This window comes from Dendrobates tinctorius, unplaced genomic scaffold (assembly GCF_039654945.1).
Source record: "Dendrobates tinctorius isolate UK_male_01 unplaced genomic scaffold, ASM3965494v1 ptg000022l, whole genome shotgun sequence".
Taxonomy (NCBI): domain Eukaryota; kingdom Metazoa; phylum Chordata; class Amphibia; order Anura; family Dendrobatidae; genus Dendrobates; species Dendrobates tinctorius.
The window spans coordinates 88147081-88174713 of record NW_027361690.1 but is presented as its reverse complement, the minus strand read 5'-3'; the positions used below and the strand labels follow the sequence as shown (position 1 = coordinate 88174713).

At 45.2% G+C, this 27633-nt stretch overlaps 1 long non-coding RNA gene across 1 annotated transcript; it reads left to right on the top strand.

Annotated features, from left to right (window-relative positions):
- The first annotated feature begins 3794 nt into the window (after positions 1 to 3794).
- LOC141083988 (uncharacterized) lies at positions 3795 to 11575 on the top strand. The gene is made up of 3 exons (XR_012230890.1): positions 3795 to 3823; positions 10746 to 10813; positions 11175 to 11575. It is a non-coding gene; the product is annotated as an uncharacterized lncRNA (long non-coding RNA).
- The last annotated feature ends 16058 nt before the right edge of the window (positions 11576 to 27633 follow it).

The following is a 27633-nucleotide window of genomic DNA, read 5'->3' as shown; positions in this document are numbered from 1 at the left end:
GGACTGTTGTGAACTCTCTCGATTTGACTTCTGAGTAGGGGCTCCCTCTGGTGGTTACTGTGGGTAGTGGAGCTGGCTGAAGTCTGCTACCTGATGACAATGATTGGAAATCTGGGGTTACTGACTGGAGTATTTAAGTGAGCAGGCTGCTGGTGATTAGTTTCTCCCTGTGCATTCTAAGGTCTGCTGTTTCCTGCCTGATCCTGCATTTTTCAGTTAAGTTGTTCATTTGCTAATCCTTTGCATCTGATCTGGTTTTTCCTCTTTCTGCTTTGCTGTGAGGGTTCAGTGAGCTCCCTGCTGGGGCTGTGCTGGACCCTGCTCCATATGTTACAGCTTGTGTCAGTTTGTTCCGTCCCCTGTTATTTTAGTCTCTTTTGCTTTGCTGCCAGTTCTCACTAGAATGCTGATATAGTGGGGGAGAGGTCATGAGACTTCAGTGTTTTTTGTACATCACACATGTTGGATTTTTTAGGTTTTTGCGTGATTGCAGACAGTGTCTTTCCTTTCCTATCCTATCTAGTCATTTTGGGCCTCATCATTTGCTCAGTCTATTTTCTGCCTGCGTTTGTGTCTCATCTTGTCTCACCAACAATATATGGTTGTGGGCTATCTATTCCTTTGGAGTTCTACTCTGGGGCAGTTTAGATTTCACCTTTCTTGCTTTAGGCTTAGTTAGCTCTCTGGCTGTGCCGAGGTGTCTAGGGCATCGTAGGCGACACTACTAGTCTTTTGGGAATAAATTATAACTTTATCAGTCTGCCTTCATGCTCTAAAAACGAATTTACGTGCCTTTAAGATAATTACACTACTGATTTGGGTTGGCTTCGAACCCCTCTATTAAGTTTAGTTTCAATGTTTTTATTGAAAAGAAAACATCATTTAACATGAAATACATTCACATTAGAGTACAAGGATCCCCTCGCAGGGGGAAATATTTAAGAAAGAGCATGGGAAACCTATATAGTATCCTTGACTTCGTCGTCTTAGTTTGAAAGACTTACTAAACAACAGTTTTAGCATACCCAAATTAGGTTTAAAAGAGGGGGGGAAAGGAGGGTATACATTGAGTGTCAATAATATAAGATGAGTTGACGTGAAATACTAGCATAAGCGGTTCAGGGTATACAAATATAGACAGTAACTACCTTGTCAATAAACTATATAGATAAAGATATCGTCCTAGAGAGGTCCTCACCATTAAATGCCTGGATCCAAGGTTCCCAGATACCTTGGAAAGTATCGGATCTAATGGCTTCTATTTTTTCATAAACCTCTATTAAGTTTAAATATTAATCAGAGAAATCTGGAGCTGGTGGCGGCGAAGTGTGGTCTGGGTCCCGGGTACTGCTGACTGTGATGGAAAGGGATTTTATAAGCTAATTGGGTGGCTGCGGCCAGAGCATTTTATAATTCCCTCATTTCAGTGTGCCGGGTGGCTAGTCCTCATTGAAGCAGCCGGCCACTTATTCCAGGTGTAGTTGCCTGACTGACCTGAAGGTAAGGGGGGGCACTGGAAAGCTGTGAGTTCCAAAGTGGAACTGAGAAAGTGGGATACCCATAAATCCAGTAACATATTGAGGCAGTGGTGGGATAACCAAAATAAACCTCCCTGCGATAAATTGTTAGGGCAAGACTAGCTTGCTGTTTTTTATCACATGGTGCCAGCGGTGGGATAACTAAGATAAGCCCCCCTGTGCCTGTGATAGCCGTGACATATCCCCCTGTCCGTGACATATTGGTGTCAGCTGTGGGATCGTGACAGTGACTGTTTGAAGTTGTGGACAGGTGTCTTTTATACTGATAACAAGTTCACACAGGTGACATTACTACAGGAAATGAGTGGAGGACAGATGAGCCTCTTAAAGAAGAAGTTACAGGTCTGTGAAAGTCAGAAATCTTGCATGTTTTAGGTGACCAAATACTTATTTTCCATCATGATTTGCTAAATAAATCTTGCCAAATCAGACAAGGTGATTTTATGGATTTGTTTTCTCATTTTGACTCTCATAGTTGTGGTCTACCTATGATGTCAATTACAGGCATCTCTCACAATTCGTGGCGGAATAAATACTTTTTTCCCCCACTGTATATGCTTTGCAGATGGGCCTGTACTGGCATTAAATGCAGTATCAACAAATGCAGAATCTTCCTTTACAGCTGTTTTAACCCTTTGATGACTGTTCTGCCTGTTAAGCTGACTCATTCTTGCTTTCCAAATTCTGCAGTCTGCTTTAAGGTGGCCGGGCTTTTTGCAGAAAAAACATTCTCGAGTTTCTCTAGTCAATCATCTGGTAATGGACGAGGCACTTGTTCCTGAGTATATTTCCACGTACCTTCTCTTATGAGCAGCATCTTCACCTTGAATTTCCAGGACTGGTAGTTCTGGTTAGTGAGGCTTGGCAATGAGAACTTGACAGGATTGCTGCTAGTGGACATCTTCTATATCTCTGTGCTGCTTTTGCTTTGGGCTTCTGTTGCTGTGCTACTCTGGGGTTCTGTGTCACTCTGGGTCCATATTGGCAGTGGATTATTCAGGATTCTCTCCAACCAAGTGACAACAGAGCTTCTTTATTCAGGAACAAACAGGAACAATATATAAGCTTAATAGATCAGGAATCAATCATTTGTGTGTCTATCTGTGCAGCATTTACAGCAGACAGCTTCTCTCATACACAGACACAGGAAAAACTGGAAATACTTTTTTTTAATCTAACTTTATGAACAGCATAGAAATCTAGCAACTAAGGCTAGGTTCAGATTTGTGGATGTCAGAGCTGCGGAGGACTGCGTAGTTCCTCCGTGAAGCTCCGCCCAATGCCGAACCTCCGTTCAGCTTCACCTACGTCTGCATGCGGCCTGCGTACCTATCTTTAACTTTGGGTATGCAGGCCATGAGGATGTATGCGGATGCGTCCACATGCGTTGCTTTGACGCTGCGGCGAACGCAACAAAATGCAACCTGTTGCGTTTGACGCAGGTCGCCACAGCGTTAAAACGATGCATGCGGAAGCATCTGCATACATCGGCACGGCCTGCATGCCCAATATTAAAGAAAGGTACGCAGGCCGCATGCAGACGTAGACAGAGCTGAACGGAGTAGGTGCGGCAGTGGGCAGAGCTTCACGGAGGAACTACGCAGCCCTCCGCAGCTCTGAAAAACGCAAATTTGAAACCAGTCTAAACACTCATAGACAGGAATGGAGTTGTTGCACCAAACATATTCCAACAAGACCTCATTCACATTACAGTATTTTGAACAATATTTTGCATTAATTAAGGAAAAAATAGTTCATAAAGCAAAAATAGTATAATGAAAAGATTTGCAACTCTTCCATATTTTGGAGACTGTAACGTCGCTGTGTTTGGACCTTGATTCACAGCGTTACTCTGCATCTCTGCTTTAACCCTTCGTTCTTTTCCCTCTAATGTGCTGGAATGCTGTTGTCAGTTATCTGTGTGGATGCTGCTCAGTGCCCGGCTCCGCTGTATAGCCGTACATGCGTGCGTGGTTCCTCTGCGCTGCATGACCACCCGTGTGTGCGGTCCCTGGCAGCCACCCGTGGGTTAATAGGTCTGCTGCACTCTGCATGACTTACCACATGTGTTCAGGCTTCAGCTCCTGCCAGGTGTCCTTTGCATTGCTGATTATGTTTGGATTTGCTTAGGGTGCGCGCGGCCACATCTCCCTTCCTTTTATCAGGAATGGGTGTGTGCTACAATTGCTGCTCCAGCCTATGGCTGTGTGGCAGCTCCTATATAAAGGTCCCTCCCCCTTTGGGGCATGGCCAGAGCTTTGCATTGAGTTCCTGAACCTTGCCATGTGAGTTTGTGTTCTGCTCTGATTCTGTTCAGTTGTGGGGGAGCTGTTGCTCTTTGTCCCTCTGTGAACTGTGTCTTGTATCTCGGCCTGCTCCGGGGGCATAATACCCAGATCGCCTTTCCTGGAGGCTGCATGTCATGATCTAGTGTTGGATCTGGCGGTATTAAAAGCACAAAGTGAACTTTTTTTACTTTGGTTAAGTTCAAAGGTGTTTTGACTGTCCCCGGTGGTGGTTGTGGTATTGCACTTTGGGTTTTTGTGCACTTAATTAGGTATCAGGTGTGACACCGTATAAAGGTGTGCAATCACTGCCTGTGATATTATGAGTTTGTGTTCACTCTGTTTTTGGAGAGCCTGGAGGAAGGATGGTGCTGGTGAGGAGTCCTGCGCAGCTTAGCCAGGGGGGACGTGTTGCAGCTACAGTGTCTGGACGAAGGGCTGGCATGACGTGGTGGGGTCGCAGTGATGGAGTCAGCGGGAAGTGTCTGCATGGTCTGGTGGAGTGGCTACTATGGAGAGTGGCACTCACCATGTGGGACTTGGCCGCTGAGCTGGACTCAAGCATGCTTGACTTCGTGGCAGAAGCTGAACACTTCCTTGGGACTCTGGTACTAAGCAGCTGCAACTGGTGTTGGACTCTGCTCCAAGGCTGCACTAAGGTGAAGGGTCCTGTTATGGTGATGGATCCGGGTGGAGGAGAAGACGCACGCAGGTGGTGGGCTCTGTTGCTAGGAGCGCACGCAACAGAGCAAAGCTAAGTGGTGTTTTCCCCTGTATTGTCTCTTTCCTCATGTGTGTTATTAGTGCAGTGGTGGGATTAGTCTCCGCACCGACCCATTCCCTAGTGAGGGTTTAGGGTCAGGGTGAGCAAGGGCGTTAAGGTACGCGTGCGGCGACAGGTGCGGAGCCTGTTTAGGGAATGTAAGGAGTGCAGGGACACTGGCTCAGGGGAGCTTAGGAGGTCTCCATGTCCCCATTCCCTATCGCAGGGCCCACCATTGTTAAAGTTTCCCAGGTTCCCCCTTTATCATTTGATTTATTGTATAACGTGTAATACCTAAATTCGCCAGGTGGAGGCGGCGTATCCACCTGCACGTTTTATTATTTAAATGCGCCCCACTGGAGGCGGTGTATCCAGGGTCACGTGTGTTATGGGTCCGCCTTGCGGTATCATCTGCGTCCTGACACACGTGACCATGACACTGCATATCCAGGCCTGTCTGAATTGTGTCTTGTTTCTCCGCCTGCTCTGGGGATAGAAATACCCAGATCACCCTTCCTGGAGGCTGCATATCCAGGCCCGTGTGTGTTTCCTGAATCCTGGATCCTGGATCTGCTCCTTTACCTGACCCTGTCTGAACTGTGTTCACTATGTGATGTTCCTGTGGTCCTTCCGTGTCTGGAACCCTGTGCCCAGTGACTGTGACTCGTTGCTACTTGACTTTCCGTGATCTAACCTGGGTTCATCTAGGAAGTAGGGGTCCAGTGTGTCGGCTGACTTTCTGCTACTCTGTACTCAGCTGGGAATTCGGTGCAATTCCCTGCCGGTTCCAGTCCAACCTGGCAGGGTTTTCACCAGACCGCTTGGGTTCCTTTCTAGGTCGCTGCCAGATGTCCGGAGCTTGAAAACCATGGCCTTTCTTTTGGAGCCTGATGTCCGGTGTCTGACGACCTCTCCCGATGTGCGATGTCCATCAGATGTCCTGATGTCCACTCCGTGTTCCTGATGTCCACTCCGTGTTCCTGATGTCCACTCCGTGTTCCTGATGTCCACTCCGTGTTCCTGATGTCCACTCCGTGTTCCTGATGTCCACTCCGTGTTCCTGATGTCCACTCCGTGTTCCTGATGTTCACTCCTGTTCTGATGTCCTGCCGGTTCCCTGGGGCCTTACCCGTGATGGCTCCTGCCATAGTCTGGAGGCTGCCTGAGGTTGGTGTCTGATGCTCACCCGCTGTGTCGGTGCTACGCCTGAGGTCTGAGAGCGAGGCTATCCTAGTATGCCCAAGCCAGTTAACCCTGGATTGCATTTCCCCATGATGACCTCTGCCATCATCTGAGGTCGGCGTCTGACGTTCTCCTGCTGCGCCTGTGCTACGCCCATAGCCGTACATGTGTGCGTGGTTCCGCTGTGCTACATGACCACCCGCATGTGCGGTCCCTCCTAGTAAGCCCATGCCAGACAATCCTGGACTGCGTCAACCCATGATTACCTCCTGCTTCGCCTGTCAACCTGAGAGGTGTTTCCTTCATGATGTGCATATCCCGGAACCTGGTGTTTCTATGTTTTTACCTTATTTCAGTAAACTTTATCTTTCTTCATACCTGAAGTTGTGCGGTGTCTTTTAGTCCTGCATATGGCCATCTTGTCCACAAGCTCAGCTGCCGCAGACCCTGGTCGCTACCCTTCGTAGTCCAGTGGGTCCACATTCCGCGATCACCTGGGACGCATACCCAGTCGTCGTTATAGCTCGACGACACGGGAGCGTTGGCTGTAAGCCACGCTGTGTCCGCGATCGTAACAGAGACAATCCTGTGTTTTGCTGATCAAAGTTATTTTGTTTCAGATTCATAATCCAAAGAAAATGTAACGTTTCGGTCTTTATTGACCTTCATCAGACTGAAATAAGTAAAAAAAATTCACATAAGTTTTTTAGAAAGAATGAACGGAATTTACATGACAAAATCACGTTTGAAATGGTAATAAGTAAAATATTGAGTGCCAATATTTTCTTTTATAGAGAGAATATCAGATAATTGTGCTTAGACTATTATGTGGCAAGTCACAAACAATTACATGCAAGACAATCTCATGAACCTAAGATTAAACAAAATCCTACTGATCTCAGCAAAAAAATGCATAAAGAAAAAAAGGTTAATATCTATAGAGTTTTCTCTACCTGAAAAAAGGGGAGGGAGAGATTTGCTTACCAGATTATGTTAATTGAAGAATATTCGTAAGGTAAAGATAGAAAAAATCTGTAAGCAAAAGACCACCTATATAAGTGCTGGTGAGCGGTATCATAATAATCTCCAACGTTATGTAAAGGAGATCTTCAGTAGAATATTCAAAAAATCTTACCCCAATGTGTCATAAGTAAAGTCCCGGTAGGAGCGCTCAGGGAAATGGTGTGCTGCCAATGGAAATGCGCCCTAAGGGATCCAGTGAGCGGGTGCACCCTATTATAGTGTCATATCCGGAAGTGTGGGGCCGATACTTACATCTAAACGTCAGTGGAGTGTGAGTGAAAAGGCATGATACCGCGGACCGGAAGTGTGTCACTCAAGCTGCTCAGGAACAGAGATGCTCAATGATGCGTTCACATGGAACGCAAACAGGAAAAGGTTGGTGCAGGATGGATCGTGGTGGAACGCAAACAGGAAGAAGATGGCGCAGGAGACGATCCAGAGTGAAAATAGAGGAAGGCTCATTACTGGAATCTAATATACAGATCTATTTCATGAAATAGATTGAAATCATGGGATGACCTAAAAGATATCAAGAAAATCATATTAGGAAGAATAAATTCAAAAATTGTATACAACTTTATATAACAAAATTTACATACCAAAAGAAAAGACTTACAGGGCACAACAGAGAACACCAATTGAAAAAACAAGATTACAGAGTCATATATATGTAAAATGTTATACATCCCATAATGAGCCCCCAATAATCATGGGAAATCATTCAAAGACAATATGTTGAATGTGTGTGTGTATACACATAAACAAGGTAAATGTATATACCCATACACAATATGATTCAAATTAGACCCACAATATTGTAATCCCTGTTAAGTCCCTTGGGTTCTAAACTTTGTAAATAATGTATCCAATAGGCTTCTCTTAACTGAAGTTTCCTAATTAGATCGCCGACTCTTCTATTCACATTGACTTGTTCCAGCACCAAAAAACGTAACTGGGCAATTGTATGACCTGCCGTATGAAAATGGTATGGAATTGGAAGGTGATGTTTTTTACAACGTATGTCCGATTTATGGTGTGATATGCGCCTGTGTAGTTTCACCAACATATATTTTCCCACATGGGCATTTGATGGCATATATAACAGATTTTGAGTCACAGGTGTAGAAACCCTGTATATACTTATGACACATTGGGGTAAGATTTTTTGAATATTCTACTGAAGATCTCCTTTACATAACGTTGGAGATTATTATGATACCGCTCAGCAGCACTTATATAGGTGGTCTTTTGCTTACAGATTTTTTCTATCTTTACCTTCCGAATAATCTTCAATTAACATAATCTGGTAAGCAAATCTCCCCCCCCCTCTTTTTTCAGGTAGAGCAAACTCTATAGATATTAACCTTTTTTTCTTTATGCATTTTTTTGCTGAGATCAGTAGGATTTTGTTTAATCTTAGGTTCATGAGATTGTCTTGCATGTAATTATTTGTGACTTGCCACATAATAGTCTAAGCACAATTATATGATATTCTCTCTATAAAAGAAAATATTGCCACTAAATATTTTGCTTATTACCATTTCAAACGTGATTTTGTCATGTAAATTCCGTTCATTCTTTCTAAAAAACTTATGTGAATTTTTTTTACTTATTTCAGTCTGATGAAGGTCAATAAAGACTGAAACGTTACATTTTCTTTGGATTATGAATCTGAAATAAAATAACTTTGATCAGCAATATTGAGTGCCGGATAATCTATTTATATTGATATAAGGGAGTGGTAACCCTTTATCCAGGCACTACCTACAATATAAAGGAGTGATGTGTCAGCTTCAATTTATACTCCTGTGTTTTGGCTTACAATAACTGATGCAAAATATTGATAACAAGGCTGCTGAGTAAAATTGACCTTTGTCTCATAGAGATAAAAGGAGCTATCAAATTATTTTTATCTTTTATAATAGTAAAAACCTCACACAGTTATTTCAGTGTGGACAGAGCCTTTTCGTCAGGTTGGAAATTAGAGCAGTAATCTCATTGGCTTTTATGGGTATCGCCTCACATTTAATCTGCACTTGTTTTACTAAACACCACCAGTGGCATAGCGTTGTTGGAGGGGGCGCAGGGACGATTACCCTTGTCACAAAAGTTTAAGGGATCAATATTTTAAATGACAATAAACAGCAGCAGTGGTATCGATACTGCTGAATATCCGGGACAGTACACATGCACCAATCAAGAGAATGCCAAGAGTGTGCAAAGCAGTAATAAAAGCAAAAGGTGGCTGAAGAACCTAGAATATAAGACATATTTTCAGTTTTTTCACACTTTTTTGTTAATTATATAATTCCACATGTGTTAATTCATAGTTTTGATTCAGAGTGAATCTACAATTTTCATAGTCATGAAAATAAAGAAAACTCTTTGAATGAGAAGGTGTGTCCAAACTTTTGGTCTGTACTATATATATATATATATATATATATATATATATATATATATATATATATATATATATAGTATATATCAGTGAAACACCTATATATATATATATATATATATATATAGACTATATATATAAATATACTTATATTTCATACAGAGGTAAATGGCAGAATAGCCGATAATTCAATTGTCGCCTTCTGTAAAATCATTATAGAAGCCGACAGGATATGAGACATGGTTTACATACAGTAAACCATTACATATCCATTCGATTTATATATGTCTCTTACTAATAATGTTAGTAGAGTGTGTGTGTAAAATGTTGGAGCTGTAGGTGTTAAATTAAAGGTTTAATTCACAGAAAAAACTTGCGTAGGCTCCCACGCATTTTTCTCCGTCAGAGAGGGCAAGCCAGTGACTGAGGGCAGAAATTAATAGCCTAGAGAGGGACCATTGTTTTTGGGCCCCCCGGCTAAAAAATCTGCCACTAGCCACCCCAGAAAAGGCACAACTGTAAAATGTGCCAATTCTGGCACTTACCCTCTCTCTTCCCATTGCCCTGTAGTGGATGGCATATGGGGTAATAAGGGGTTAATGTCACCTTGCTATTGTAAGGTGACATTAAGCCTGGTTAATAATGGAGAGGTGCCAATAAGACACCTATCTATTAATCCACTAGTCTGAAAGGGTTAAAAAAAACCCACACCCATTAATAATAAAGACTTTTAATGAAATAGACAAACACAAATTTTTTTCATCTTTATTTAACTCCCAATCCAATCGAAGCCATCGTACTCCCGTAAAAAATCCAAAATAAAAAAGCAACAATATCCCATACCTGTTAGCCGTACAGTCAAGTCCCATGCCGCAACCCATCTGAAGGGGTTAAATAGTTTACAACTGGGAGCAGTGCTAATGCGACGGCCTGGCTGTAAACCACGGAGGAATGAATGAAAAGCAGCCTGCGCAGCCTCCCTGCCTGACCGGAGATGAACTGATTAGCATGGGAAAATTTCTGAACACTTTCCCACACTGTCAGTTCACCGCAGGTCAGGCGGGGAGTCTGCGCAGCCTCAGTGACTACCGCTGATGTCACTAAGGCTGCGCTGGCTCCCCGCATGTTCACATTGGCCATAAAGCTTTATGCGTTTATATGCTGCATGTGTACCAACTCAAACCAAGCTCAATTTCTGTTTTTTTTTTTTTCTTTGTATTTGTGCATTCTGTGCAAGCCGGGGTGTGGCCTCCCTCTCCTGAGCTGGAAATTGTATTTAAAGGCTTCCCCTGACTAGTGTCCACTGGTTGGGACCCGGTTCTTTTGTCTGCTCTTATTCACTCACTGACGTCAACTTTGACATATGATAAGGTTTTTAATATTGGACAATGTAGGACCATCCAGATCAATGAGTCACCTTATCAATGGTGGGATGGCTTTTATGCTATATTTGGTCAAATACAGTATTACTAAGAACTCTGAATTATTTAAATGCACTTTTGCTTTTTATTTATTTAATTACAGCAGGGTTTTTCTCATTTTGTCTTTTGTAGGTTTTGTATGCTTTATGGCCAATGTGAAAATGTGTTTATATGCTGCTTGTATACCAACTCAAACCAAGGTCAGTTTCTGTTTTTTTACTTTGTATTTTTGCATTCTGTGCAAGCCGGGGTGTGGCTTCCCTCTCCTGAGCTGGAAATTGTATTTAAAGGCTTCCCCTGACTGGTGTCCACTGGTTGGGACCCGGTCCTTTTGTCTGCTCCTATTCACACACTGACGTCAACTTTGACACATGATAAGGTTTTTAATAATAGACAGTGTAGGACTGCCCCGATCACAGAGTCAACTTGTCAATGGTGGGACAACGTTTATGCTATATTTGATCAAATGCAGTATTACTAAGAACTCTGAATTATTTAAATGCACTTTTGCTTTTTATTTGTTTAATTACAGCAGGGTTTTTCTCATTTTGTCTTTTGTAGGTTTTCCTGTGGACATGGTCACTCCAAACATCTCTCCTGCTGGTGAACCTGGAACAAGACGGTACCCTCTGCTAACTGGTGTGGTCTTTGTTCCCCTGGAACATACAGCTTCGTGGATGCTGCTCTATGGAGATGTCACACGTCCTCTTTCTTCCAGCTATTACCTCAGTCTCCCAAGATGGCCACCGAACCAGCCACTTCCTGTCAGGCACTTCCTTCCAATTGCTTGCATTGCCCCCTGGCATTGGGCTTCATCTGGTTCTTTCCAAATTGCAGCTCAAACTAGCAAAACAAAGTCTGTTTAACATAACACAAGTTTCTGACAACAGAATACTGAGGCTGTGTCTGTCTCCTCACAGAACTGGGTAATTGTCTCTGAATAAAAATCCTGCAAAAATAAATTTAAGTAGTCATTAATATTTTCCAAACGGGCCACTCAGCGGGTATTATTTATTTCAATGGGGCACTCTGCAAGCATTATTGCTGTGCCCCAAGTGTTGGCAACTCCTGTTATGCCATTCCAAAAATACCAGTATTTTAATATAGTATCTTAAGAAGCTGTTCCACATGAAGCTTGACAGCAATATAAACAGCATTTTGTTGAGTAGTTGGAGATCCATAACTTGATTAGTTTAATATCATATTATATAATCTAGAGCAGACCTGGCAAACTGTGGCCAAAAGGCCACTTCCGGCCCTCTGGCTGTCCAGTCTGGCCCGCAGACTGAGACAGCTGAAAGGCTGAAACAGGTGCCCATGGGTCGCACCATGCCCTCCACACGCCCATCCATCTGCAGCCGCCACCTGCTGTTACCACTATCTGCATCCTCAGGATGCAGACCGTGACGAATACATTGGTGGAGAACAGGGCTCACCGGCTCCATCTTCCACCAAGCAGCACGGGAGACAGCAATTTCATAACACTGCTGCTGAGACTCAGTGCGTCTGAGAGAGCAGAATGATGGGGGAATGCAAGCCAAGTGAGTATGTGTTGCTCTTTCAAGTGTATGGGATATTTGAAAGTACATAAGAAGCTGTGTGGGGATCATGTTATATAGGAGGCTATGTGGAGATCACACTGTATATTTGGAGACTATGTGGAGCTTACACTGTATATATGGATTCTATGTGAGGATCACACTATATATATATATATATATATATATTCTATGTGGCTCTCATACTGTATATATGGAGACTATGCAGGGCTGTCACTGTATATATGAAGGCTATGTGAGGCTCACATTGTAAATATGGAAGCTATGTGGCACTTACACTGAATATATGGAGGCTATGTGGAGCTCATACTGTATACTCATACTGTCTTCTTTTGAGGTCCATGCTGTCAGACTCTACACCCCCTTCTCCATGCGAGTGGCGGTGGTGTATCGTCCTCCCGGCCCCTCCCATCAGTGCCTGGATCATTTTGCCACTTGGCTTCCACATTTTCTCTCCTGTGACATCCCTACCCTCATCATGGGAGATTTCAACATCCCCATTGCTCTTCCCCTCTCCCCATCTGCTACTCACCTTTTATCTCTAACCTCCTCGTTTGGCCTTTTGCAGCTTACTAATTCTCCAACACATGAAGACGGTAACTCCCCTCTCCCGCTCTCTGACCACAATCTTCTTTCATTCTCTATCAAGAACTGCCAGGCTGCTCAGGTCACCCCCACTGTCCATTCTTATAGAAACATACAGGCCACTAACACCCAGAAACTTACGAAGAACTTGCAGTCTTCATTGGCCCCTATCTCCTTCCTCTCATGTCCTGATTCTGCACTGAAGCATTACAATGAAACACTTCAAAGTGCCCTGGATGAATTTGCACCCACTATAAATAGAACACCACAACACAGATGGCGTCAACCCTGGCACACCCTGCAAACACGTTTCCTGCAGCGGTGCTCCAGGTGCGCTGAACGTCGTGGAGAAAATCCAATCTACATGAAGATTTCATCCATTATAAGTTTATGCTTCGGACATACTACACTGCCCTTCACCTCTCCAAACAAACCTATTTCAACACCCTCATCACCTCACTGTCCAATAACCCAAAACGTCTCTTTGACACTTTTCATTCTCTACTCAACCCAAGAGTACAGGCCCCAACCACGGAGCTCCGAGCTGACGATCTGGCCAATTACTTCAAAGAAAAAATTGACCAGATCCGACAGGAAATTATCTCCCAATCACCTCATACCATGCACTGTCCTCCCTCCCCCACTGCATCTAGCTCACTCTCTGATTTTGAACCAGTCACAGAAGAAGAAGTAAGCAGGCTCCTTGCATCTTCTCGCCCAACCACTTGCATCAGTGACCCATTTCCGTCACATCTCCTCCAGTCCCTTTCCCCTGCTCTCACCACTCACCTAACTAAAATATTTAACCTCTCTCTCTCTTCTGGTATCTTTCCCTCCTCATTTAAGCATGCCATCATACATCCACTACTTAAAAAACCATCCCTCAACCAAAACTGTGCCGCTAACTATAGACCTGTCTCTAATCTTCATTTCTAAACTCCTGGAATGCCTGGTCCACTCCCGTCTGATCCGCTATCTCTCTGATAACTCTCTTCTCGACCCTCTCCAATCCGGTTTCCGCTCCTTACACTCTACTGAAACTGCCCTCACTAAAGTCTCTAATGATCTACTAACAGCTAAATCTAATGGTCATTACTCCATGCTAATTCGCTAGGATCTCTCTGCAGCATTCGACACTGTGGATCATCAGCTCCTCCTCACTATGCTCCGTTCCATTGGCCTCAAGGACACCGTTCTCTCCTGGTTCTCCTCCTATCTCTCTGACCGCTCCTTTACTCTATCTTTTGCTGGTTCCTCCTCCTCTCACCTTTCCCTTACTGTTGGGGTTCCTCAAGGATCAGTCCTAGGCCCCCTCCTCTTCTCCTTGTACACTGCCCCTATTGGTCAAACAATCAGTAGATTTGGTTTCCAGTACCATCTCTATGCTGATGACACCCAATTATACGCTTCTTCTCCTGACATCACGCCAGCCTTTCTAGAAAACACCGGCGATTGTCTAAACGCTGTGTCTAACATCATGTCCTCACTACATCTGAAACTGAACCTGTCAAAGACTGAACTCCTTGTGTTTCCTCCCTCTACTAATGTACCTATACCCGACATTGCCATTTCTGTGTGTGGCTCCACTATTACTCCCCAGCTACATGCCCGCAGTCTTGGGGTCATACTTGATTTCGAGCTTTCCTTTGCCCCCCCACATTCGATCACTGGCTCGCTCTTGTCATCTGCACCTCAAAAACAATTCTAGAATTCGACCTTTTCTTACTTTTGAGTCTGCAAAAACTCTTACTGTTTCTCTTATTCATTCTTGTTTCGACTATTGTAACTCTCTTCTAATCGGTCTCCCTCTTACCAAACTCTTCCCTCTCCAATCTGTCTTGAATGCTGCAGCCAGGATCATATTCCTCACCAATCGTTACTCCGATGCCTCTACCTTGTGCCAGTCATTACACTGGCTACCCATCCACTCCAGAATTCAGTATAAACTTATTACCCTCACCCACAAAGCCCTCCATGGCTCAGCACCACCCTACATCTCCTCCCTTGTTTCAGTATACCACCCTACCCGCACCCTCCGTTCTGCTGATCACCTGAGGTTAGCATCCTCAATAATCAGAACCTCCCACTCCCGTCTCCAAGACGTTACACGTGCTGCGCCAATTCTTTGGAATGCACTTTCCAGGTCAATACGATAAGTCCCCAATCCCCACAATTTTAAGCGTGCCCTGAAAACGCATTTATTCAGACCGGCCTATCGCCTCAACACATTAACCTAATCTATCCCTGTGTGGCACAGCCAAAAGTTTTACCATAACCAGGTTCCCCGCATCATGTTCCCACATGCTTTATGCATCCATTAGCCCTCTGTGTCTGTACTGATACACACTTAACATTATGGCTGGTCCATACAATCAGGGCAACTGTTACCACCCACCTTTCGTGTCTCCCTTTTTTTTCCTCATAGATTGTAAGCTTGTGAGCAGGGCCCTCATTCCTCTTGGTATTTGTTATAATCTATGTGATTACTGTTATGCTGTAATGTCTATTGTCTGTACAAATCCCCTCCGAAATGTAAAGTGCTGCGGAATATGTCGGCGCTATAGAAATAAAATTTATTATTATAATATAGTATATAGGAGGTTATGTTGGGGCTCATACTGAATGTAGGAGGCTATGTGAGGGCTCAAACTGAATGTAGGATGCTATGTTGTGCCTCATACTGTATATAGGAGGCTATGTGGATGCTTATACTGTATAAAGGAAGCTATGTGGGGGCCGATACTGAATGTAGGAGGCTATATGGGGAATCATGCTGTATATTGGAGGCCATTTGGGTAGCTCATTCTCTATATATGAGACTATTTTGGGGCTATTCATACCGTATATAGGAGGCTATGCGGGGAATCATACTGAATGTTGGAGGTTATGTGGGGGCTCATATTGTATGTAGAGGCTACCTGGGGGCTCATACTGTATATAGGAAGCTATGTTAGGGTTTATTGTGTATATAGCAAGACCATATGGGGGCTCATACTGTATATAGGGGGCTATGTTGGGGCTTACAGTTGTGGCCAAAAGTATTGACACCCTGCAATTCTGTCAGATAATACTCAGTTTCTTCCTGAAAATGATTGCAAACACAAATTCTTTGGTATTATTATCTTCATTTAATTTGTCTTAAATGAAAAAACACAAAAGAGAATGAAGCAAAAAGCAAAACATTGATCATTTCACACAAAACTCCAAAAATGGGCCAGACAAAAGTATTAGCACCCTCAGCCTAATACTTGGTTGCACAACCTTTAGCCAAAATAACTGCGACCAACCGCTTCCGGTAACCATCAATGAGTTTCTTACAATGCTCTGCTGGAATTTTAGACCATTCTTCTTTGGCAAACTGCTCCAGGTCCCTGATATTTGAAGGGTGCCTTCTCCAAACTGCCATTTTTAGATCTCTCCACATGTGTTCTATGGGATTCAGGTCTGGACTCATTGCTGGCCACCTTAGAAGTCTCCAGTGCTTTCTCTGAAACCATTTTCTAGTGCTTTTTGAAGTGTGTTTTGGGTCATTGTCCTGCTGGAAGACCCATGACCTCTGAGGGAGACCCAGCTTTCTCACACTGGGCCCTACATTATGCTGCAAAATTTGTTGGTAGTCTTCAGACTTCATAATGCCATGCACACGGTCAAGCTGTCCAGTGCCAGAGGTAGCAAAGCAACCCCAAAACATCAGGGAACCTCCGCCATGTTTGACTGTAGGGACCGTGTTCTTTTCTTTGAATGCCTCTTTTTTTTTTCTCCTGTAAACTCTATGTTGATGCCTTTGTCCAAAAAGCTCTACTTTTGTCTCATCTGACCAGAGAACATTCTTCCAAAACGTTTTAGGCTTTTTCAGGTAAGTTTTGGCAAACTCCAGCCTGGCTTTTTTATGTCTCGGGGTAAGAAGTGGGGTCTTCCTGGGTCTCCTACCATACAGTCCCTTTTCATTCAGATGCCGACGGATAGTGCGGGTTGACACTGTTGTACCCTCGGACTGCAGGGCAGCTTTAACTTGTTTGGATGTTAGTCAAGGTTCTTTATCCAACATCCGCACAATCTTGCGTTGAAATCTCTTGTCAATTTTTCTTTTCCGTCCACATCTAAGGAGGTTAGCCACAGTGTCATCGGCTTTAAACTTCTTGATGACACTGCACACGGTAGACACAGGAACATTCAGGTCTTTGGAGATGGACTTGTAGCCTTGAGATTGCTCATGCTTCCTCACAATTTGGTTTCTCAAGTCCTCAGACAGTTCTTTGGTCTTCTTTCTTTCCTCCATGCTCAATGTGGTACACACAAGGACACAGGACAGAGGTTGAGTCAACTTTAATCCATGTCAACTGGCTGCAAGTGTGATTTAGTTATTGCCAACACCTGTTAGGTGCCACAGGTAAGTTACAGGTGCTGTTGATTACACAAATTAGAGAAGCATCACATGATTTTTCGAACAGTGCCAATACTTTTGCCCACCCTCTTTTTTATGTTTGGTGTGGAATTATATCCAATTTGGCTTTAGAACAATTCTTTTTGTGTTTTTTCATTTAAGACAAATTAAATGAAGATAATACCAAAGAATTTGTGTTTGCAATCATTTTCAGGAAGAAACTGAGTATTATCTGACAGAATTGCAGGGGTGTCAATACTTTTGGCCACAACTGTATATTAAACATAGGAGGCTATGTGGGAGCTTGTAACATATAAGGGACTGTATGCGGGCTCATACGGTATATAGGGTAATATCAGCATACTTAAAGGGGTTTTCTCATGAACAAAAGTTCATTTAAATCAATAGATTTTGGAATTAAAAATCCACAATTTGATATGATTAAAAAAATGTTCCTGTGCTAAGATAATCTTATAAATGTGACCCTGCTATGTCCTGTGTAAATGTAATTGTAATGGCTGTGTCTCTCCTGGGCAGGGGAGGAAGCAAAAGAGTATATAGACAGGACAGCATGGGATCACAGCTGATTCTTTCTGTGAGATAAAATATTTCCCTGCCTGTTTTTAAGCAATGCTTTATCTCACAGAAAGAATCAGCTGTGAACCCATGCTGTGATGTCTGTGTAGGAGGAAGGGCCCCCGCCGAGTGTCCGGGCCGGAACCAAGGGGACCGTCATCTAGGTTCCTAGGGCGTCTGTTTTTGGAGAGCAGAGTTAGGAGACGGACCGCTGAGACTGACAGGATGGTTGGGGGAGGAGCCTATATAAAAGGGGCAGAGAATGCCAGTCAGAGTGAGTCAGCAGAACGGGAGAGAAGGAGCAGGAGACCCTGGAAGCGCCAGGGAGCCAGAACCACGAGCAGTAACCAGAGAGGAGGACAGTGAGAGGAGGGAGACTCACAGTGGTCTGCAGGGAGACGGCGCCGAGCTGACCGACAGAAGACCGCTACTTTACTCCAGCCCGCGGCCGTTGCTGCCTCACTCCAGCTCATGGCTGCGGCCTGCCCGCAGCCACCCGCAGCCGTTGCCTCCTCACTCCAGCTCGTGGCTGCGGCCTGCCCGCAGCCACCTGTGGCCATTGCCGCCTCACTCCAGTCCGTGGCTGCAGCCTGCCTGCTCCACTCCCGACCGCGGCTGTGGCTTGTCCATTGCCGCCTGCAGCCGCCACCACTCCGCTTCCGTCCGTGGCGGGTTCCCTAGTGCAGCCGCTGGTTGCGCCGGTGGCCTACCAACCGCCACTCAGCACCGCCGCTGCCCGCCCCTGTTTGGGGGCTGCGACCTCGACTCTACCACTCCCGGGTGGTATTCCGCTACCTCTGCTGGGGGACACTCCGCCAAAGAATTCTTCTGGGCCTGTTGGGCCCCTGCTTCACCTGGGCATCGTAACGCCAGAAGGCTACGCCAGCTGCGACGCCGAAGCACCATCGTCCGGGACGCCGAGGGACGTCCAGACGGATAAGTGACACAATATAACTAAGGACCCGTAGTCGGCCATGCCGCGGCCCTATAGTGACAGGTCTTTGCCGGAGTAGTCGTGTTCTCATATCCATTGTTTGCTTGTGTTGGGTTCCTGTGAGGACAATTTCTGTTATCTTGTTTGGTTGCCACCATCCAGGGATGGCCTACCCCAGAGATGGTCAAAGACATGCGGGCCTTCCAGGGGCTGGCCGGATACTACCGTCGTTTCATAAAGAATTTTGCATGCCGAGCCCGAGCCCTGCAGGACCTGCTAAGGGCTCCTGCCGTGGCAAATGGGCGGAAAATCCAGTGGCAACAACCACAAGAGGAGGCTTTCCAAGACCTTAAGGCTGCACTCTCGGGTGCCCTGGTGTTAGCTTATGCGGATTTATCGCAACCGTTCATACTGCACACCGATGGGAGCTTCCACGGGCTAGGGGCTGTGTTGTCACAAGTTAAAGACGGCCGGGAGAGAGTGATCGCTTATGGGAGCCAATCACTTCATGACTCCGAGCGTAACCCTAACAATTACAGCTCCTTTAAGCTCGAGCTCCTCGCGGTAGTGTGGGCCATGACGGAGCGGTTCGCAGAGTACCTGGCGGGTTCCGAAGTGGTGGTGCAAACCGACAACAACCCGCTGGCCCATTTGGAAAATGCTAAACTAGGGGCCCTGGAGCAGCGATGGGTGGCCCGGATGGCCAAGTTCAACTATAAGATCATCTATAAAAGAGGAGCAGAAAATGTACACGCTGACGCCCTCTCCAGGATCCGGCATACAACCCCAGGGAAAAGTCGAGACGATGAACTGGAAGGGGAAGAGTCTCCGTACACCCTCACCGGCGCCGTGCTTACGGCTGCCACACAGGAAGAATCTCATCTAGGACCCCCAAGGGGTTTGCTGGAACAATCATGTGACAGATGGATCCAACAGCAGCAAGAAGATGAAGAAATTGGGCTCCTATGCTGATGGGTAACCACCGGAAGACTACCCACTGACTCTCAGAGACAGACCTTGACTCAGGATATGTTGCTGATGTTACACCAATGGGAGAAACTAGTCATCAAAAAAGGACTATTGTATCATAAGGCAGTATCACGGACAACGTCTGTAACAACTTGGCAGGTAGTCGTGCCCGGAGCCCAACTCAGTGAACTGGCACGGGAAGCCCACGAAAAGGGGGCTCACTTCGGAGGTCAAAAGACCTTGCAATGGTGGCAGCAGATAGTTTACCATCCGCGCTTGCACGCTGCTGTGGACGAAACTTGCCAGGCCTGCCGCCTATGCGAGCTAGCTAAACCACCCGCACAACGGGCCCTGGTGCAAACGATATTGACATCAGCACCCCTCAAGCTCTTGATGGTGGACTATTTGACCATTGGTCCCGCATACCAGGGGTATGAACATTGTCTCGTCATGGTGGATCATTTCACCAAATTTGACGTGGTAACTCCCACCCGAGATCAAACTACGGAGTCGGCCACCTATGCAATCTGTAAAAACTTTATCCAAGTGTACGGCTGCCCTCAATGGATACATTCAGACCATGGAGCGTGCTTCCTGGAGAAAGTCATGGAGGAGTTACATCTTCTCTATGGTATCAATAAATCTCGGACCACGCCATGCCACCCGCAGAGAAACGGGGCCTGCAAACGAATTAATCAGACACTAATTCAAATGTTGTGTACCCTGGAGAGTGACCGAAAGGCTTGCTGGCCTGAGTATGTCCCTAAACTAGTGTAGGTCTATAACAACTGGGTGCACCGGGTTACTGGCTATACCCCCTACTCGCTGCTATTTGGGCGAGAAGGCAAAGGGATCACAGAGGTAGAATTGAACTCAGAGGAACCCCAACCCTGGACCGGAGTGTCGTCGAGGGTCCAAACCCACCGACACCGGCTACAAATCCTCCACCGAATCGTCCATACAAAACTCCAGGACCTAGAACACCCAGGAGGACCTCGGCCTCTGTCCACCGACCTCCAGACTGGGGATCGAGTACTCGTACTAGACCAGCGCACCCTGAACAAGTTAGAACCTCAGTGGGAAGAAATTCCTTACCGAGTATTGCGCCGAATAAGCTCCGATGGGCCTGTGTACGAGATACAACCTGAAAAAAATGGGGCACTTCCCATTCGCTCTGTGCACCGTAATATGCTGCGGCCCTGCACATCCGCCGACCCCATGTGACCTGAGCCTACTCCTCAGGTACCCGGACCACTGCCAACGGTCTGGGACCTGGATGACGAAGAGACTTCCCAGCAGTACCCGTGGGCCCTCCAAGAAATGATATCCCAGTAGGCTCAGTCAGCCCACCAGAACTGACCAGCCCACCACCTTCCACCACCCCAGAAAGCTCCACCACAGTTGAACTAAGACGCTCCGAGCGGTCAACAGCTGGCATACCCCCCGAACGTTACGAGCAGGACCAGTTCGTATGGCAACAAGAACTTTCATCTCCAAAGGCCAACCCGAGCCTACTAAGGCCCTCGCCTGAGGACTGGCGAGCATACAGGATGGGGGAGTGTAGGAAGAAGGGCCTACGCCGGGTGTCCGGGCCGGAACCAAGGGGACTGTCATCTAGGGGGTCTGTTTCTGGAGAGCAGAGTTAGGAGATGGACCTCTGAGACTGACAGGATGGTTGGGGGAGGAGCCTATATAAAAGGGGTGGAGGACCCAAGTCAGAGTGAGTCAGCAGAATGGGAGAGAAGGAGCAGGAGACTGTGGAAGCGCCAGGGAGCCAGAACCACAAGCAGTAACCAGAGAGGAGGACAACGACAGGAGGGAGACTCACGGTGGTCTGCAGAGAGATGGCGCCAAGCCGACCGACAGAAGACCACTACTTCACTCCAGCCCGCAGCCGTTGCCGCCTCACTCCAGCTCACGGCTGCGGCCTGCCCGCAGCCACCCGCAGCCGTTGCCGCCCCATTCCAGTCCGCGGCTGAGGCCTGCCCGCCGCTGCCCGCAGCCGCTACCGCTCCACTCCCGACTGCGGCTGCGGCTTGTCCATTACCGCCCGCAGCTGCCACCACCCCGCTCCTGTTCGTGGCAAGGGCCAGGCCGTCGCCTGCCGCGGGTTCCCTAGTGCAGCCGCTGGCTACGCCGGTGGCCTACCAACCGCCACTCAACACCGCCGCTGCCCACCCCTGTTCGGGGGCTGCGGCCATGACTCTCCCACTCCCGGGAGGTATTCCGCTGCCTCTGCTGGGGGACAATCCGCCAAAGAACTCTTCTGGGCCTGTTGTGCCCCTGCTTCACCTGGGCGTCGGAACGCCCGAAGACTACGCCAGATCCTCAGCAGCTGGGCCCAGCGGCTGCGACGTTGAAGCACCATCGTCCGGGACGCCGAGGGACGTCCAGACGGATATGTGACACAATATAACTAAGGACCCGTAGTCGGCCATACCGCGGCCCTATAGTGTCCGGCCTTTGCCGGAGTAGTCGTGTTCTCATAACCAGTGTTTGCTTGTGTTGGGTTCCTGCGAGGACAATTTCTGTTATCTTATTTGGTTGCTTAGGATAGCCCTACTGGCATCAATCTATAAAAGTTACTACCTAAAGTTCAATCCGTCTCATGTCTCATCACTGCATCCCGCGTACCTGCCATGACAACATCTGTATTCTCTCTTTTTCTCCATCCCAGCCCAGGAGATGTGGTATGATCAAACCATGTTCTTGTATGGTCAGACACAGACATTACACAGCAGGGGCACATTTATAAGATTATCTCAGCACAGGAACATTTTTTTAACACATCCAATTGTGGATATTATTTTTATTCCAAGATCTAGTGAATAAAATGAATTTTTGCTTGAAGCCCCTTCAATTATGCTCAATATTAAGTGATACAAATAATATTAATATAAATAATCATTAATATGTTAACATTAGTATTGAGCAGAATTAATTTCAGCCTATTGGTTCGGCTCTCCACAATCATAACGGTCTCTCATGTGGCACCTGGGGAAAATAAATTGCCCACCTCTAATCTAGTAAGTCAAATTTGCCCACATTGATGAAAAATTAACAATTTGCAAACCCTACAATTGTGAATTAGAAGTACAGACAGTACCACATATCATTGTGTGATGTTGCCTCGATTAATAATCTCAGTGCCTTTTTTTTCAGTAGTAAATAGGACAGAAGGAACGCGTGTCACATTCATAAAGTTAACCAAATGAAGCAGCAGTCATTTCAGTAAGACGAAGGATGTCCGCCTGCATCCAGAGACTACATCTCTCCTTACACAAATGAACATCAAGCTGACAGTCAATGCTAGCGGCAGCAATACCCCAACTGCAGCCCACAATCCATATCTCACTAATGAATATTTCATAGAATCCTAGGCAAGGTCCTCCAGGGGTCCTCTGTTCATTACATTAAGGGTGTGGCCACATAACAGAAAAGGGGGTTATGGCATGTGTGAACATATGGAAGAATGAAGCTTTTTTATCATGGACTATATACTAACATGGCCGATGATTATAGTGCAGCCTCCATCAGATATTTGATATTTCAAGTTGTAAGAGAGACATCAACTGGCCATTCTCCGTTAATCCCTGTCGTCCTATAAAACCCATGTCAAGGAAGGAGTTAATGCCTTTTGTATTATTTACCACTGATTAATTTCTATGGGAACTGATCTCTTTTGATTTTCCCTGGAAAGCTTTAGCACAAGCATTAACCCAATTGGCGGTGGGGTGAACGGGCATGCAAATGGGAAAGCAAGGAGTTAATTTTCCTTTTAAATTAAGTATCTAACTCAGTGAGTAAATGAATAGGAAGCATTTCTACTAGTGGTAAGTCAGGTACTAGGAAGCTTGAAAATCTTTATAGACATGTAGGATACTTTATTTGCAGACAATAAATTGAACCTCTACTTCACTTTGCATTAATGGACAGAACCGTGCTGCAGTGAGTAAAGTGCTCCTATGTTTCCTGGTACCGTAATTTCATAGAAAAGTGTCTTCAATCTAATAAAATGTGTAGCAACCTTTCTGCATTTTGAGTTTACTTACAGTTTTAGTATAACCTCTCGTTGTCGTATAATTCCCAAGTATGTTCCATACTGATTATTAAGATTACTGTCTGATAAAGTGATCTGTCAGTAATAGTAGGCAGTGTGAACACTGGTCAATCGGCATTAGGTATAAGTGTTGCATGAAGTTCATCCATGAGCCGACCATAACATGAGTATAAGGCTGGGGTCACACTAGAGAGGAATACGAACGAGTGAGAGACTCCCGCATTGACAAATTACCGCGGGAGCCCACACATTTTTTTACAACGAATTAACCTCTTAAATTAACACCTACACCTCCCATATTTTACACATCAATTCTCATCTAATTATTAATGAAAAACATACAAAACAAAACATGAAATGAAATGGTTTACTGTATGTGAACCATGTGTGATTTCATGTCGGGTTGGGGGAAAGATTTCACAAAAGCCGGCAATTGAATTAGCGGCTATTCTGCTATGAAGAACTCTGTGAAATATAAATATATATATATATGTGTCTCAATGACATGTATATATATATATGTATTCTATGTGTCTATATCTATTCTTTCGTTTGTGTTATAAAACCTGTCATAGGGCTCCATTATATGTCCATTTTGCAAGCCGGCGAGAAAATCTCAGCATACGGATAACATACGGATTACATACGGATGCTTACATGCGCAAAATACGCGACCACACCTTGCTTACGGATGACATACAGAGCACTATTTAGGGGTCATTCATCCGTATTATGCCTGTAAACTACGGACCGTATTTTGCGTCGGTTAGTGTGACCCCGGCCTAAAATGCAGGCTTGCAAGGAAAAACGGGGAATGATGATGACAATCAATGCATTAAACTGGAACAAGCCTTGCCTGGGCAAAGGGTATGAGGAGCAGGCGGTTGCGTCAAGAGAACCTGCCATCATCAGGCCAAGAGTGGCTGGTTTCTAAGTTTTTATTCTTTATCAAGTGGGTGGTGCTCCCTGGGTACTAATGCTGAGAAACTTAAAAACACCCTAAAATTAGTATCACTCTCATATTGGGCATAAAAGCATGGCTACACCATAATTTGTAAATGAAGCCAAAAGAACTAACACTCTAAGGCCGGAGTCACACTAGCGAGAAAAACGGACGAGTGCAATGCGATAAAAAATCGAAACAATGTTTTAATCGGGCTGAGAAAATCGCAGCATGCTGCGATTGTCAGCGATTATCGGATCGGATTCGCTAATGCAAGTCTATGGGTGCGAGACAAAATCGGATTACACACGGACCAGACGTGTAACTTGCGAGAAATACGCACCAGTGTCCTTTAACAAAAGCCAGCAATTCAGTGCACGATACAGTAAAATCACACTGACATGTTTAATAAATAGAAAGAATAGATATAGACACACAGAATATATACATATATATATATATATATATATATGTCATTGAGACACACACATATATATATATTTATATATATATTTTTATATTTCATAGACTTCTACATAGCAGAATAGCTGTTAAATCAATTGCCGGCTTCTGTAAAACCATTACAAAATCCAACATGAAATGACACATGGTTTACATTTAAACGCTTTAACACTAGAACTACCACATGTTTCATAATACCTATAACTACCATTAGGGGTCATTTTGACCCCCATTCAAAAGTACTGACTCTGGAGTAAAAATAACTTTTTTGTTGCCAAGAAATTAAAGAACATTTATTTTAACTTAGTAGGAACAGTGTTAAGATCAAGTACAGCACGCATTTTCCTTTTACATGGTCATAGCATGCGGTGTCCAACAGTTAACACAAACAGTACTTTCTTCCACTTTCCCAGTGCATTTTCCACAAACTGGTTTGTTACAGCTTGCGCAAGTTTTAGTTGTTTTGTTTTCGTTGCATCTTCCAACTTCACATTTTCGACGCTTGCGGATTTCTTGTCCTTTTGTTTGTGGTTCAGACAATGCGGATGATGGGTCACTTCTTCTGACTCATGTCAGGGTCCTGACAGCGCCGGCGTGCAGCCTCTGCTAAGCAGGGACTCACCCTCACCGCAGGGACCCCCGGGGACAAGAATAGCCGGGAAATGCAGATGCACGGGACCTGAACCAGAAGCCCCTGCATCGATAGCCCCCTGCACAGTAACCACCAACTGTTGCTGGGTCTGGGCCATCGTGCGTTGTTCCACATTGAGCTTATGGAACATTTGGGTCAGGTGCTTGACCTGATCAGACAAGGCTTGTATGGGATCCATGACAATAACACACACTTTTTTTTTTCTTCAGAAAAAAAAAAAAACTGAAATGGTCAGTTATAATGTCAGGGTCCTGACAGCGCCAGCGTGCAGCCTCTGCTAAGCAGGGACTCACCCGCACCGCAGGGACCCCCGGGGACAAGAATAGCCAGGAAATGCAGATGCACGGGACCTGAACGTAGAAGTCTGGAAAGCAGGCACGGGACCTTCAGTGATGTGAACGGTCATGTGACTGCAAGGGGGGCGGGGCTTAGCGTTGGCTTTCAGAGAAACCAGAGAACTCAGATTCAGGCAAAACAGAAGTCATGTACAGTACAGACCAGCGAGGTACAGGAGGGATAAACAGATGGGAGGTCAGACAAAGCCAAAGGTCATACACAGGATCACAGTACAGTACCAGGGATGAGACAGAGTGGATAATCAGGGCCAAGCAGAGATCAAAACCAAACAGACATAGGAGGTACCAGGCAGAATCCAAAGCGATATCCAGGGAACAGACCGAGTCATACACAGAGAATCAAGTAACCAGAACACAGCACAAACACACTTAGGGGTCACCACACAATGCCAAGGGCGAAAGTATAACTGACAGGGATGGGAGCGTCCTGAGGCTATAAGAAGCCTCCCCCAGAACCAGGGAGAGGCCACAATCATAGCCCCAGGTGTGCAGGTAAGCCTGCATCGGGATCACAACCTTTAACCCCAGAAATGCCAGTCATCAGCACTGGTTCCAGACATTAACCCCACGTGTGCGAGTCAAACCCGCACTGAGATCATGACAACTCATTTTCAGATAAATTCTGAAGACATTTCAAAATTTCATCACTTTTCAGACCCCTCTGCTTACTCATGCTTCAAATATACGTCGCAAAAAGGGACTTGTAAGATCGCAAAAGTAATAAAACGACACTGTACAAACATGCAGAGTTAAAAACACATGTGAATGCACAAATGTGAACAAGTCTGTAGGACAATGTTCACATTACCCACTGATTGAAACACAAACAAAGCACATAATGAAAAATGTGCAAAAATACCTTGCAGTAAGACATATAATAGTAGTCAGCAAATGCTGATAAAAAGATGACAACAGATACAGCGCCTTTTTAAGCGCCTGTCTTAATCCTGCTCATTTAGACACTGTTCACATGTTCAGGTTTTAAATATATTAGATAGGGACAGCTTCAATAGGGGTTACCGTGACGTGGTGGAGCAGCTTGGCATACATTTTTTTGCAAAAAAAGTATCGTCTAAATACCCTGTATTTGTTGTCATCTTTTTAACAGCACTTGCTGACTACTATTATACAGTATGTCTTACTGCAAGGCATTTTTGCACATTTTTCATTCTGTGCTTTGTTTGTGTTTCAATCAGTGGGTGGTGTGAACATTGTCCTACAGACTTGTTCACATTTGTGCATTTCACATGTGTTTTTAATCCAGTTTTTTTCGTGCTTATGCATGATTTGAGAGACCCCACCCCTCTCTTGTGTGAAATGCACAAAAGGAGCTGTCTCATGCCATGAGCCCATACAGGTAAGCACCTGTCTTAATCCTGCTCATTTAGACACTGTTCACATGTTCAGGTTTTAAATATATTAGATAGGGACTGCTTCAATAGGGGTTACCTTGATGTAGTGGAGCAGCTTGGCATACATTTTTTTGCAAAAAAACATATCGACTAAATACCCTGTATTTGTTGTCATCTTTTTATCAGCA